Genomic DNA, 13,128 nt, shown 5'->3' on the forward strand with positions numbered 1-13,128 from the left:
ACTGGAGGTGCTGCAGCATCGTGAAACAGGTACTATCTACAGGACCTACATATTTCATGTGTTCCTGTGGTATGGACATTAATGATTTATATGTAACTAGCCTGTTTTAATGATGATGTGTTGCATATATGTTTGCTAAATGTTCCTTTTCTGGCCATGACATGCTAATATGTTTTCTTGACTTGCCATGTGTTTTATAATGTTCCTGATATGGGCATTTATGATATTTCTATGACAAGTGCTTTTATTTAGTAATGTGATTCCTGACTACTGCTTATGTGGCAGAATACTAGGCAACCTGTGTGTTATATGTGACTACTGCTGGTTTTGCAGAGTAATTAATGTGTAACGTTCTGACAACTGCTAAGGTAGCAGGATATTACTGACATGTTGTGTTTGGTCTAATAATTGCGCTGTGTACAATACAGTATATTTTCATGTAACTTGGTGTTGTGTTTTCTTTGTGGTGGGGATAGTGCGTCACGAGTGTTGTGTATGTTGTGCAAACGCTTTACACATTGCCTCTAGGGTAGGCCTGACTGCTTGTGCCAAGCTACCAAGGTGGTGAGCTGGGGTTATCTTAGACGTGTAACTCCCTTGCCCTGACTAGAGTGGGTGGGTTCTGCCTGGCTTAGGTGCATACCCTAGCCAACCACAAACCCCATTTCTAACAGTGAGTCACGTATTTCTCTAAGGATCAGGTCAAGTTTATCCACCAGGTGAGACTTGTCTGTTGAGGGGGATACAGTCTTCTGTTACAGTCAGGGAGAGATCCACATTATGGCTGTGCTGGGGAGGCACCTCGCCCTGTTGAGGCACTGAGCAAGTTGACTTGGTGTGTCCCATGATGGTGTCTTTGTGTGTGACAGTAGTAATCTTTTGAGGGGTGCCCCAGGTGCAACCTTGCTGATTCTAGCTCCCCACGTCAAATAAGGGGATGAGCACAGAAAGCATCCAATATTTGGTAGGTATGCAGAATAACCCCAGACAAAGCCAGCTGCTTAGTGTGGTATTTCATTTTGATACTGGCTGGCCAGTAGAGTCCCAGAGGATCTCATGGATGCGGGGTGCACCCATGATGCTGCTGTCAGACCCCCCCTCTGAAAGGTGTGTGTGATATGATTGAATGCTGCTAGATTAAACCCCTATGCAGGCAAGATTGTTTACTGCCACCAAGCACATACCCCCTGTCTCGTCCGGTTAAGCACTGTGTGATGACATTGCTAAGTCTGCATTTACAGATACAGTCCAGTGGATTAGTGCTCCTTAAGTAACATGCCAGACGGGTAACAGGCACACCAGCTCTAGCGCACCACTGCCTCCAAGAGGTGTTCCAGTCACCTCACTTCAAGTTGCATGTGGCATCAAGTGCATAGTTCACAGGATCAAAGGAAGTGTCAGGCAAGAATGTGAGCCTACTCAAACAGGGCCGTTAAGCATAAGATCTGTGTCCCAACTTGCTTTTGTGCTTGCTCCATGTTATGTGCTTTTGTGCATGAGGGCCCGGGCCACAGCCTGCATCTCCCAGGGCCATATGCAGCTTGGTGATCGTCCCCTGGGTATGACCACTAAGTTGAGCTTAGATGCGGGCAGATTAACCTCACCATCCATGTGTCTTTGGTAGTATGTGGCCTCTGTCTACGTTCTCTTTCTGCCCCTCTTCCCTTGTCAGTGTTAGGCCTTCAAATAGTTTGCAAAGGCGGGCCCCTGCACCTCACTTCATTCCGGCTGAGCATGGCACTGCTTGCTGGGCCGCCTGCAAGTCTCAGCAGTCACAGCCAGGGGTTCCTTTAGCCTCTTTCCTTAGGGCCAGTCATTGCAAGAGAGACGCTCAGATGAAACAGGTGGCAGGGGGCATTGTGCCCTTTGCTGCTCTAGATGTCCCACAGGCAGCTCCATGGCTCTGCTCGATCCTATCTCCACTTGGCTGAGCTCAGCCAGATCAGCACCTGCCACGCGTTTTTTCAGTCTCTCCAGCAGGCCTCACTGTCCAGGGAGGCTGCTCATAGCAGGTATGCGGGGACTCACCAACAACAGCAGGGGCACCACCAGTGAGCCCAGGGTGCAGTATCACGGTTTCCCTTCCTCTCCATATAATCATGAGGGTGTGGGTAGCAGGAGAAATGACGGGTGATGGCAGTTTTCTGGGCAGTCAGCGAGGCCCCTAGACCAGTGGTTCCCAATCTGAGTTCCGGAACCCCTGGGGATCCGCAAACCCTCCTAAGGGGGGTCTGTGACTCCTTAGAAAATGAACTAATATTAATAGATCAATAAAGTGCTTATAAATAAAGTGGCTAAATGTACAAATGAACATTTTAAAACATACTGTAAATGTCAAGGAATTTGAAATTGGAGGCTTACAATTAAATAAGTATTCTCAGATTGATTTGTGGGAGCAGTGCAGGTGCATCAAACAGAATATAGCATGGACACTGTGTGGCTTCAATTGAGCTTACAAAAGCTTCAACAACCTCCCTATTAAAATTAACAGTTTTATTATTTTATTGTATTTGTTTGCAAATTAAATAAAATGTGTTATCATTTGTGTATGTTTTTTGATGGAATGCTTGTTTCTGTATTTTTCTTGTTTATTGGTTGCTGTGCAAATCATCACCAGTGTTTAGGCCGGGGTCCCTAGCTTCCAGTAATGACTCAGTGGGGGTTGTTCCTGGATTCCACTAATGATTCAGTGAGGGTCCCCGTGTTCTTGAAATGATAAAGTGATGGTCTACAGAAGTTAAAAGATTGGGAACCACTGCCCTGGGCAGACATGTTTAGTAGTTGGCTACGCCCCCTCTGCCTTTAAACACCCTAGATTGAGTTGATTAGTGCTTTGTGTTTCTGACTGAGAGTGTGCAACAGGAGATAATGGAGCCGTTTTACCTATCAGGTTTTTGAGAATTGAGTATACTTGCTTTTTATCATGTAAGTTTTGTGTCAGGGAGGGGTGTTTTTGATGCACAAACAGAGCTGGGTAACATGCTGGACGAAGCATGCTAATTTTAATTCCCCAGTTAAAGAAGCACTCTTTTTCCTGAAGAACTTTCTTAGCTAATCAATGAGAAGCCGGGGACACCAGAGTGGACTCTTGTGCCTTATCCTCCGTTTGCGGTAGAAATTTGATGGATTCAGTATCTACTGTAGTGATCTTATCAAGAGATGGGACTTCTCAAAGAAGCCTTAAGATACAGCGATGATTATGAATGTCATGACTTCCCCTAGACTGATATTCTGGGGTGAAAATAGCTTGACTACTCTCACCCGGAAGAGCTAGTGGGAAGATCGCACTACCTGAATTGGGTTTAACAAGGCCATTACCTGGTTGATCATCTGCCCATCGCATGTCAGATAGTTTTGTAAAATGGCCAGGTACATCTAGAATATTGGCTTCATCGTGTGAGGTCTTGAGAGCCTTTGTTTTAGGCTTTTCCTTGTAGGGGAAGAGGATGAGTCATGGCTTCTGCAGGTGAGAAGGCATCTCAGCACTCTGCACTGTTAATCATAGGTTCTTGACGGAGCCCCAATTCCTCCCTTTGGTGCTTGATTGGCACAGTTTGTCCCATAGGGGATATAGAGACCATAGAGACTACTAGTCGTACTGAAGTTGGATCCTCACACTCTATAATGGAGGAACTATTTCAGGGATTTTTCCATGATTTGTTGTCAAAAAGCAGATACATCTTCTTTCTCTTTATAGGTCCCTTACCGATCTGATTTTGACCTTGCATAGGATCTTCATTGGTCTCAATTGTGGAATCAGCTAATGCACCATTGTTTGTGCAAGGGATGATTACTGCACTAATTTTCTGCTTGTTTCCAGCCTTATGTTGTCTTTTCTCCTGTTTATTAGTCATTGATTTTCCTATGGGTTGCGTAGTGGATAACGGTGAGTTATGGGGTACACTTCCCCGTAGGTTCATATTCTCATTGGAAAGCTCACCTTTCTTCACAATTGACTCTGTTGGTTGACTTTCAGCCACTGCTCCTCAGCTTTTCAATTGCATGATCCTAGTATTACAGACTTTGCCAGATTACTGGGCTGCTTGAATTGATAAATCGGAATCCTTTATGCGGTCTCAGGCGTCCAAATTTGCTTTTAGATCTTCTATTAAGCTGGTCATGGGAACCAGAACAGTTGTGAGTTTATTGATCAATTGTGCACCAGTACATTCAATGTAAGATGCTGCTGCTTGATTTTACACTCAGGTTATTACATTATTTAGGTCATTCAACTTCTGGTCGATCCCAGAGACTGATTTTGACATTACAATAAGCAGGTTGTTGCGTTCAGGGACTTGACGGCTCCAAGCCAACCGCCGATCCGTCCCCCACGAGCTCACCATTCCACATTCTACCACCCGAGCCCCGCATTCCACATTCTAATTACACATTAAACATAACACAGGTCCACCTGGAAGTCCATCTTTTTTGGCTGGTAGGACAAAGCGTCTAGTGTCAATTGTGATGTTCTGAATAGTAGGTCCCATAGGGCCTGTGTCCCTGTTAATGAGGCATTTAGCAAGCCTTGTTATTCAGGAGAATTGGATTTGTATTTGCTGGAGTATATTATGTGGTTTATTTGGGGAGAATTGAGTCGATGGTCCTTAGAGGGATTCTTGTTTTTTAATAATTTTTACATTAGCCTCAATCTGCAGTGGGGCGACAGTCCTCAGTAATGACATTGACAAGTTTTGTGGTGGAGGAGAACTGGGGGATGTTTTTGGGGACAAAGATCTCAATTAAATTAGTTCCAAATCAGTTATCAGCCACCAATGCGGATTTACTATCAACTCAGAGTTTACTAGTACTGGTACTGTTGCACCCTCAGTCTCCTTACTGGGTTATCACTTCGGGAGCCGGAGGTGCAATTGATATTTGTTGTTGGTGAGGTTGGTATTGGAAGGGAACACGTATCCTCGGTGTCATAGAAAGCATGGCCCCAACTGGGTCCTTTTAAAAAGTTAAACTTGTAAAGAATTTTACTAACATTCAAAACACTGCCGAAATTAGCATCTGGCTTTTCCCAACAGATTTAGCTATGGATTTTTTTCTGCTGGCAGGGCTTGAAGTTTTTTCTTTCTCCTTATGAAACTGTAAACTTCGCACTTGTATATGGCACTACTCACCTGTTAGGGTCTCAAGGTGCTGTACACATACCACTGTGGAACCCCTCCTGGCTTTTCCCTGTGAGGTATCCACTCCTGGACAGCCCTGGGGGAAGCCAGGCATCCAAGCACTGTGAGGGCTGTTGTGGAGATTAAGCAAGCTATTGCCCAGAGTGGGACCTATTAATTAGATTAGGCACTGAGGTGAGAATGCTCTGGTCCAAGGGAATTGAGCCCAAGACCTGCTGAGGTGGGAACTGAACCGTGGTTCCTGGCCAGATCTCGGCATCAGGGTCTGCTGCTCTAACCATTGTGCCACACTTATCCACTTATAGGGGGACTGATGCCCTTTCATGACCTGATTACATGTTTTTACCTTCCCCTGGCTCTTATTAGGTAATACTTTAGTATTGCGGGTTTTTCAATTTTTTAAAGGGCAGAAATATCTTTGGCTCTAGTCTCATAGGCCACCTTGTTGTTATTGGGAGGTGAAATTTTGCATTTGTCTCCCTCAATTTCTGTAAGTTTAAACAGTGATATTGAAACAATATTCCAGTATTATCAAGTGTTTGGGTCCAATGGTTATTAGACTTGGCTGATGCTCAAGTTAGCAATGGTTGATGGCAGATCTGGATAACAGGTTTGGATAGATTACCACTAGGTGGAGGAGCTGTATGTGGAGCCAAGTGCTAGTGTGTGCACAAGCTGCACCGGCCTGACGCTGACCGCTTCTGTGCACCACACGGTGCTTGCAGCTTACTGCTTCTTGCCACCCCCACCTCTGCCAGGCACCCTGCTATTGCACTCGGTCCCGTTACTAACTGGGGAGTTATGAACTGTTACTGAAAAGAACCCCCTGTATGGGCACCGGGTGTAGTCTGTTATAGTCACACCTCGTGCCAGTCCGCCTCCTTCTCTCCATGACCTCCTCACCTTATGGTGTTCTTAAGCCATGCACAGGTTATGCTGTGCTCGCGTAATTCCAACTGCACCCCGGTCTGCTGTGCAACTCCACCTGAGGCTCTACTGTAAGGCGTCCCTCTAGCCCAATGGCTGGAAGGATGAGAAGGGCAAGAAAGGGGGGCCTGTCCCATTGGAGAAATAGAGAGCTAGCTGCAGGGCTGGCCTTAGGGCCCCTAGAGGGGACCAGAGGTAGCATGCAGCATAGAACCGGGCTGCCTTCTCCCATAAGCCATGTTTGAGCCGTGTCCAGATCCAGCCTGGCAGTTGTCGCAGCTCCATGCTAGGGCACAAGCGCACCTGCAGCCTCGAATCACTGCTCACTTCCCCCCACACACCCCGCTTGCCAAACTTGCCAAAACATCCTGGGGAGTCCCAAAGCCTCTGTCACAACTGCAGCATCCTTTAGTCCTAGCTCCGAGTGGCGTAGCTTAACGTAGCATAGCATCATCACAGAGCTAAACTCAAGTGAAAGTTCCCTTGCTTAAAATAATGTCTAAATAAATTCCTTTCCTTCAAATGACATTTTATACTGCTGCTTTCTAAACTTGTCATTTTCAGTGAGAGAAGGACTTGTCAAAGAGGGCTAAATTTCAAAGATAAATATGCAATATATACGAAGATAATGCCCGCATTCTTTTTGTACCGCATCACCTCTGGATCTTTGAAAATAAACCTAACCAGTGTTTGATTTAATTTTTCAAAGATACAGAACATATTCAGAACAAAGTAAATAACACAATTATTCACAAGGAGCCGAGAGTGGAGAAAGTAGGAACAGGGATATTGAATTTTTCAAAGAATTCTGTAACACATATTAGAAGCTTTCTCTTGAGGTCCCCATGCCCTCCTTTTGCAGTGAACTCTGGTCTCTATTCTGAGGTCTGTCTTCAATTATTTTGATTTTTTAGAGTAGCTGGACTTTCTAGCATGTTGCTTTGGCTAGATTAGCCTTATTTCTGTTCAGTGAAAGGTGAGAGTCAATAATGAAACTTAAATATTTGCATGAGTCTCCCACTGTGTCAGTGTTGCCTCCTGGAGTGGCATGTACTCGCCAGCCTAGGTTGGGGAAAGGGAGGGGGACCATGACGATATATTAAAAGTAATTCAATAATCAGTTGACTAAATGCAAAGCTTTCGGTTGTCCAGGAGAATCTTTAGACCTCTATTGACAGCCAGAGCACACACCTTCATGTATGTCATCCTCATTTTTTTTAAATCCGTTTATTGAATTTTATTTATACAGCATTGGAGTGAAACAGATGGAGCATAACATTTTTGTTCTTTGTTCAAGTTACATCAATTGAGATGGCATCAACAGTAGAGGAAAAAGGGGCGCAGTAGTATGAAATCAAGAACCAGTTGCCACATGATGCCCAATAACATCGTACAATGGAGGTGATGAACAGGTAACGCAATAGCAATGCAGAGGAATGTATGCATTCAGTATTACAATAGATTAGGAGAAGAGGTAGAGGGGTAGTATGGTTAAACAGTTTCACTTTACATAGTTCTAATAAGAACATAAACATAACCTAGGGATAAACAGTTACATTAAAACCCTTGTTAAGGAGTCCCTACATTTACTCCCACTCCCCTGGCCGTGTAGAGTTGCCTATGTCTCTACTGTGCCAGCTATGTCCCATTACCTGAATGAGTGTGATCTTGGAGGAGAATTATGTATGTCTGGTGTTTAGAGGCTGGCAGTAGTATCACTATGTGATGACTCGGCTTGAAGTCGGTTAATCTACAAGTCAGGTCTGTTTCCCAGCATCATTGGAGAGTTGCAAGTGATGGGGTGGTGTGAATATATAGTGAGTCGGCAAACCATTGCACCAGGTTTTGGCCTGTACCCATCACATGAAGGCACTGGATCGTACGATGTGTTGGAAGTTCTTGTGATATGTTTCCCCAATTGTCTCCCAGTGAAGAGAGTATAGAGTTGTATAACAGAAACTGCCCAGTGGGTAAGCCTTCAGTGGTTGTCAATGAGTCATTAGGGATGAGGGTACCTTCACAGTATAGGTCGGCTAATGTCTGGTGGCCGGCAGCATGCCGTGTGGTTAGTTCTGATGCCTGGGTGTAGGTGTTTCCCCTACGTGTACCCAGAAGTGTTAGAGCAGGTGTGTAAGGGATTTGGGAGCATGTGAGTTGGACGCATCTACAATAACAGCTGTAAGCCACGTTGAGCAGCAAGGACTTGGGTGAAATGTATGTGAGATAGTGGATAGAGTCCAGACAGGAATGATTGTGGATGTGTCCGTCAGCTGCCGGCCAGCCAACCCCCTAGCTATCCATTGGATTTGGGAGAGAGGTAGTATTGCTGTAGGTGTGGAACTGCAAGACCGCCCTGACTTAAAGGGGAATATAGTTTCACGACTGCAACCCTGCAACAGGAATTGTGTCAAATGACTTTTTAGATATGACAGTCAAAGGGGCAAAAGAAGGCTGCCAGGATGTAAAGAGGCAGGTTAGTGAAGTAAAATAGGAAACAGGGTAAAACAATGCTTTTCAGGTGGGCAACTCATCCAGCCAGTGGCAGTGTGCGCCAGAATATCATTTGAGATCGTAAAGAGATAACTGTTTGCTTAATATTGCCGTCAAATAGGTCTGTAGAGGAGTGGTAGATTTGCTCGCCCAAATAGCGAAACGTGTGTGGTTGCCAGATGATTTGAGTTTCTTTAAGAGTGTATTGTGGGTCAGGTGAGCAAATTGTGAAGGGAAATAGGCAAGATTTTGTCCAGTTTACCTTCAAGCCCGAAAGGGATGCAAACTGTTCAAGTAAGAGAGCTATTGTAGCAGGAATGGCTTATGTATTACTAAGGTATAGAAATAGGTCATTGGCATAGAGGGAAACAAGGTGGGTTCTGTCTCCCAATGTTATGCCCCATGGGTCACACTGTAGTCGAAGTGCTATGGCAAGTGGTTTGATTGACAATGAGAAAAGAAGAGGAGACAGGGGGCAACCCTGTCTAGTCCCTCTGTGCATTTGAATAGGATCAGAAATCAGGGATCCTGTCTTCACCCTGATCGTCGGATGGGTGAATAGCAGTTGTATTAGTTTAATGAAGCGGGACCCAATACCATATTATGGTAATGTCTTAAATAAGAAGGGCCATTCCAATGTATCAAAGGACTTCTCGAGGTCTAAAACCATACAACCAGCCCGTCTTTGACAGGAGTAGGCCATGACCCTAAAATAATGTCCCAGTTTCAATGATGTGCATCGGGCTGGAATAAACCTGTTTTGATCTGGATGTACCAGAAGGGGTCTGGGGTGCCAGGTGGTCAGCAAGGATTTTAGACAGAATTTTATAATCTGTGTCCAGGAGGGCAAGTGGTCTATAGGACCCCAGTAAAGAGGGATCCCTATCTGGTTTGGAGAGGGATACAAGCAGGGCATCATGCTGGGAAGTAAGGAGGCAGTTGGCTGGAATGAAAGGCCTTCCTCAAACATTGTCACAGAAGGGGAATAGGAGAGGTGCATAAGTCTTGTCAAATTCTGTGGGCAGGCCATCTGGACCCAGAGATCGACTAGAGGCGAGTGATCATATTGCTTCTCGTATTTCAAATAAGGTAATAGGCTTGTCAGCTGTAATGTGAGGTAGTGGTAATGTAGAGAAGAAGAGATCAAAATCATTGTGGCCTGCCAAAGGTTTAGATTGATATAACAATGTGAAGTGATTTGTCATTTCCCCATGTATTTCGTGCTACAGTGGTATGCTGTTGGTGGAGTATGTCATCGAGATAGGGTATCTAGGGCCAGATGTAGCAAAGAAACATTTTGCGACTTGCAAATATGAGACATAGCGACTCGCTATTTGCAACTCGCAAAATGTTATGCAGAACAGTGTCTCAGACACGGTCTGCGAGTCGGTATGGGGTCGCAATGACCCACCTCATTAATATTAATGAGGTGGGTCGCAAATTGCGGCCCAATACCGACTATAGGCACTCGCAAACATGGAGGCCTGCTGTAGTCAGCAGACCTCCATGTTCGTGACTGCTTTTAAATAAAGCAGTTTTTTTTTTTTTAAGTGTAGCCCGTTTTCCTTAAAGGAAAACGAGCTGCACGTAAAAAAAAAAACGAAACCTTTAGTTTTGGTATTTTTTCAGGGCAGGCAGTGGTCCCTTGGACCACTACATGCCCTGAAAAAAATGTTTTGGGTCCATTCACAAACAGGAAGGGGTCCCATGGGGACCCCTTCCAATTTGCGAGTGGGTTACCATCCACTTGAAGTGGATGGTGACTGCGATACCCTTTGCGACCGCATATGCGGTCGCAAATGGTATTGCATTCCACTCCGAATCACAAATAGGAAGGGAACACCCCTTCCTACTTGCGATTCTGAAATGCATATGCATTTCTGCATAGGGAAATGCGTTTAGCGAGTCGCAAACGGCAATTTTTGCCGTTTGCGACTCGCTAAACATTTCCTGCATCTGGCCCCTAGTTTGGTCTTGGCGAATAAGTCAAGCCAGGAGTCAGCCCAATCTATCCACTGCTGTGTGTGTGCGAGTCAAATGGGCAGCTTAATTTAGACATCATAGTCTCTCCAGTAATGAAGTATGTTACCGTCGGGCATCTGTCAAGTTGCGAGTGACAGCAGGGTTCCTTATGGCTTGGTTTTCATTAGTCAGGCATTTACGTTCCATTTTGGAAATATCTCTGTGGAGTATCTGGCACATGGTCCGCTGGTTCCCTAAGCACTGCCTCCATATTGTGACTTTTAATGCGTTCCACTCTATACGTTTAATGGACGCTGTGTCATCATTGTTATCAAAATAATCAGCAATCGCTGTGATTATTATTGATTATCGCTGTGATTATAATTGTGAGGAAAAGTAGTAGTTCACTCTCGCATCCAGACTGTAAAAGCGCCAGATGTGAGTTAATTGCCAGTGTTGGAGCCAGTCTTGCAGCATTTGGGCATTAGAGGTGGCCGGAGTACACACCAAAGCGGGAAAAGGGCAATTGTGTGTTATATTAAGGACATAACATTAAGGAAATCACTTCCCCAACCCATGGCAGCCCACTCCATCGCAACATAATCCCTAATACGGTTGCAAAAAATGCTGCTTTTTTGGTATTAGGGGCATAAATCTAGCCTAGAAGGATAAATCTACAGTCAAGTAGACCTCTGCAAGTACATAACGGCCTTCCCGATCTATGGCCGTATCCTCTGCCACAAAAGTAGTCCCCGGTCTAATCCATAGTAACCCACCCCAGGTGTATGAAGAAAAGGTAGTGGTAAATATCTGGCTGCACCAGAGGCATTATTGCCTAGAGGCCTCTACCGATGTTAAATGGGTCTCTTGCAACAGGGCGATGTGGGTAGATAGACATTTGAGAAATCGGTATACAGAGTAGCGGTGTGCAGGACTATCCATTCCCCTCACATTCCAGGTGATCATGTAAAGGTGGGTCATATTGGCAGTGTTGGATTACGTGACTAACAGTAATAAGTTGCTGAAAAGTCCGTCTGTTGGTGGGCAGTGATGGCAGCACGGTGAGGCGGGGCAAAGGTACCATACAGCAAACAGTAACATAATGCAAGAAACATAATGAAAACCCCAAACTGGTAATACTAAGCGGGCAGAGAAACATGTTTCCACCCAAACAACCTAACAGCTTGTGTGGCAAAAGACATACAGCCTGGAAGTGAATACGTTAAGGGGTTGAAAACCAGGCAGCCTGGAATGTTAGACCCCTTTTGTGAAGGGGAAATCTCACTGAGCCATAATAACGAACAACGTTTAAGATAGAGGAGATTCAAAGGTACATTTATACCATAGTTATGCGACTACGCAAAATGTGGTTGGATTTGTAATATTAAGGAGTACCTTTGATAAAAAGGTGTTCAGAGAGCCACAGACTCTATAATGTGATATTATTTACAAAATACAACACCCCTAGGCAAAATACTGAAAAACACTTACACATACATACATTGGTTGGATTATCTGTGGAGAGAATTTAGAATGGCCCTTTTTGTCTTTTAAGTGTATATTTTTTCAAAAGTTGCTTCTTGGAATGGTTTGAGGGTTCCAATCTTTTTTCTTTACTATTAGCACATGAGCACTTTATATCTTTTACACTGGTTTTCTCTTTCTTTGTTCTATGATAGAATGGGGGGTTATGAATTGTATTAAATGAAATTATTTATGTGATAAATTATGATAAAAAATATTTTTGGGAAAGAATTTGAAGGGTAATGGTATGTATTTATGTGTAAGTGTTTTTCAGTATTTTGCCTAGGGGAGTTGTTTTTTGTAATTAGTTAGACCCATACCCCTTTGGGGCGATTTAGAGTTACCCTCTGTGGTTGGTAAGAATACTCTTTAATACTCTATAAAGTGATGTAGCACAGGTCAAAACCTAGTGTTACTCGGTAAGAGGGGAGTCAGGCTCAACTAATATCTTCTGACATCTGTGGTGCTACATAAAGAGCATGTAATGAGTCCGCTCCAGATGGCAAAGTGGTGGAGGAGCGATCGTCACTCATAGATTTGGCAGAGTCTTCTTCAAGGTCAGAAATGGCAGTGCTTCGCATATTGTTGTTGCTATTTGTAGTGCTTGACGTCTTCCCTGGATCACTTGCTCTAGGTCAGGGGTGCTTTTCAGTTGCAAGGGACTATGTGAGCGTGGTAGGCTCCTGCGGCGTTGAGTCTCAGCAGGATCTTGGGATGCCCTTATTTTGGGCATGGACAGGTTTGATGTAGCCAACCCCTTGGACTCCAACCAATCCCAGTCCAAAATGTCACATGTGTAGCATCATAGTATATTGGTCAAACAGCAGCATCAGGACAGTGTTGTAGCATCAGGATGGCATGTAGGCGGACATGCTTGGGTCTCTTCACAATGAGAGCGTGTAGTGTGAAGTTTGTTCCTGAATGTCTCTTGGTTGTGACATGCATGAAATGGGTGCCAACATGAATAAACAGTGCTGCTGCTTACATTACATGGCTGTAACATGCAAATAACTGTCCCCAATGGCCACTGTGTGAAGTGCCTCGTGATTTAAACTTTCAAACTGTAGATCCAGGGTATGTGTGGTTTAGA

The sequence above is a fragment of the Pleurodeles waltl genome, chromosome 5, assembly GCF_031143425.1.
Source record: "Pleurodeles waltl isolate 20211129_DDA chromosome 5, aPleWal1.hap1.20221129, whole genome shotgun sequence".
In the NCBI taxonomy this organism is placed as follows: domain Eukaryota; kingdom Metazoa; phylum Chordata; class Amphibia; order Caudata; family Salamandridae; genus Pleurodeles; species Pleurodeles waltl.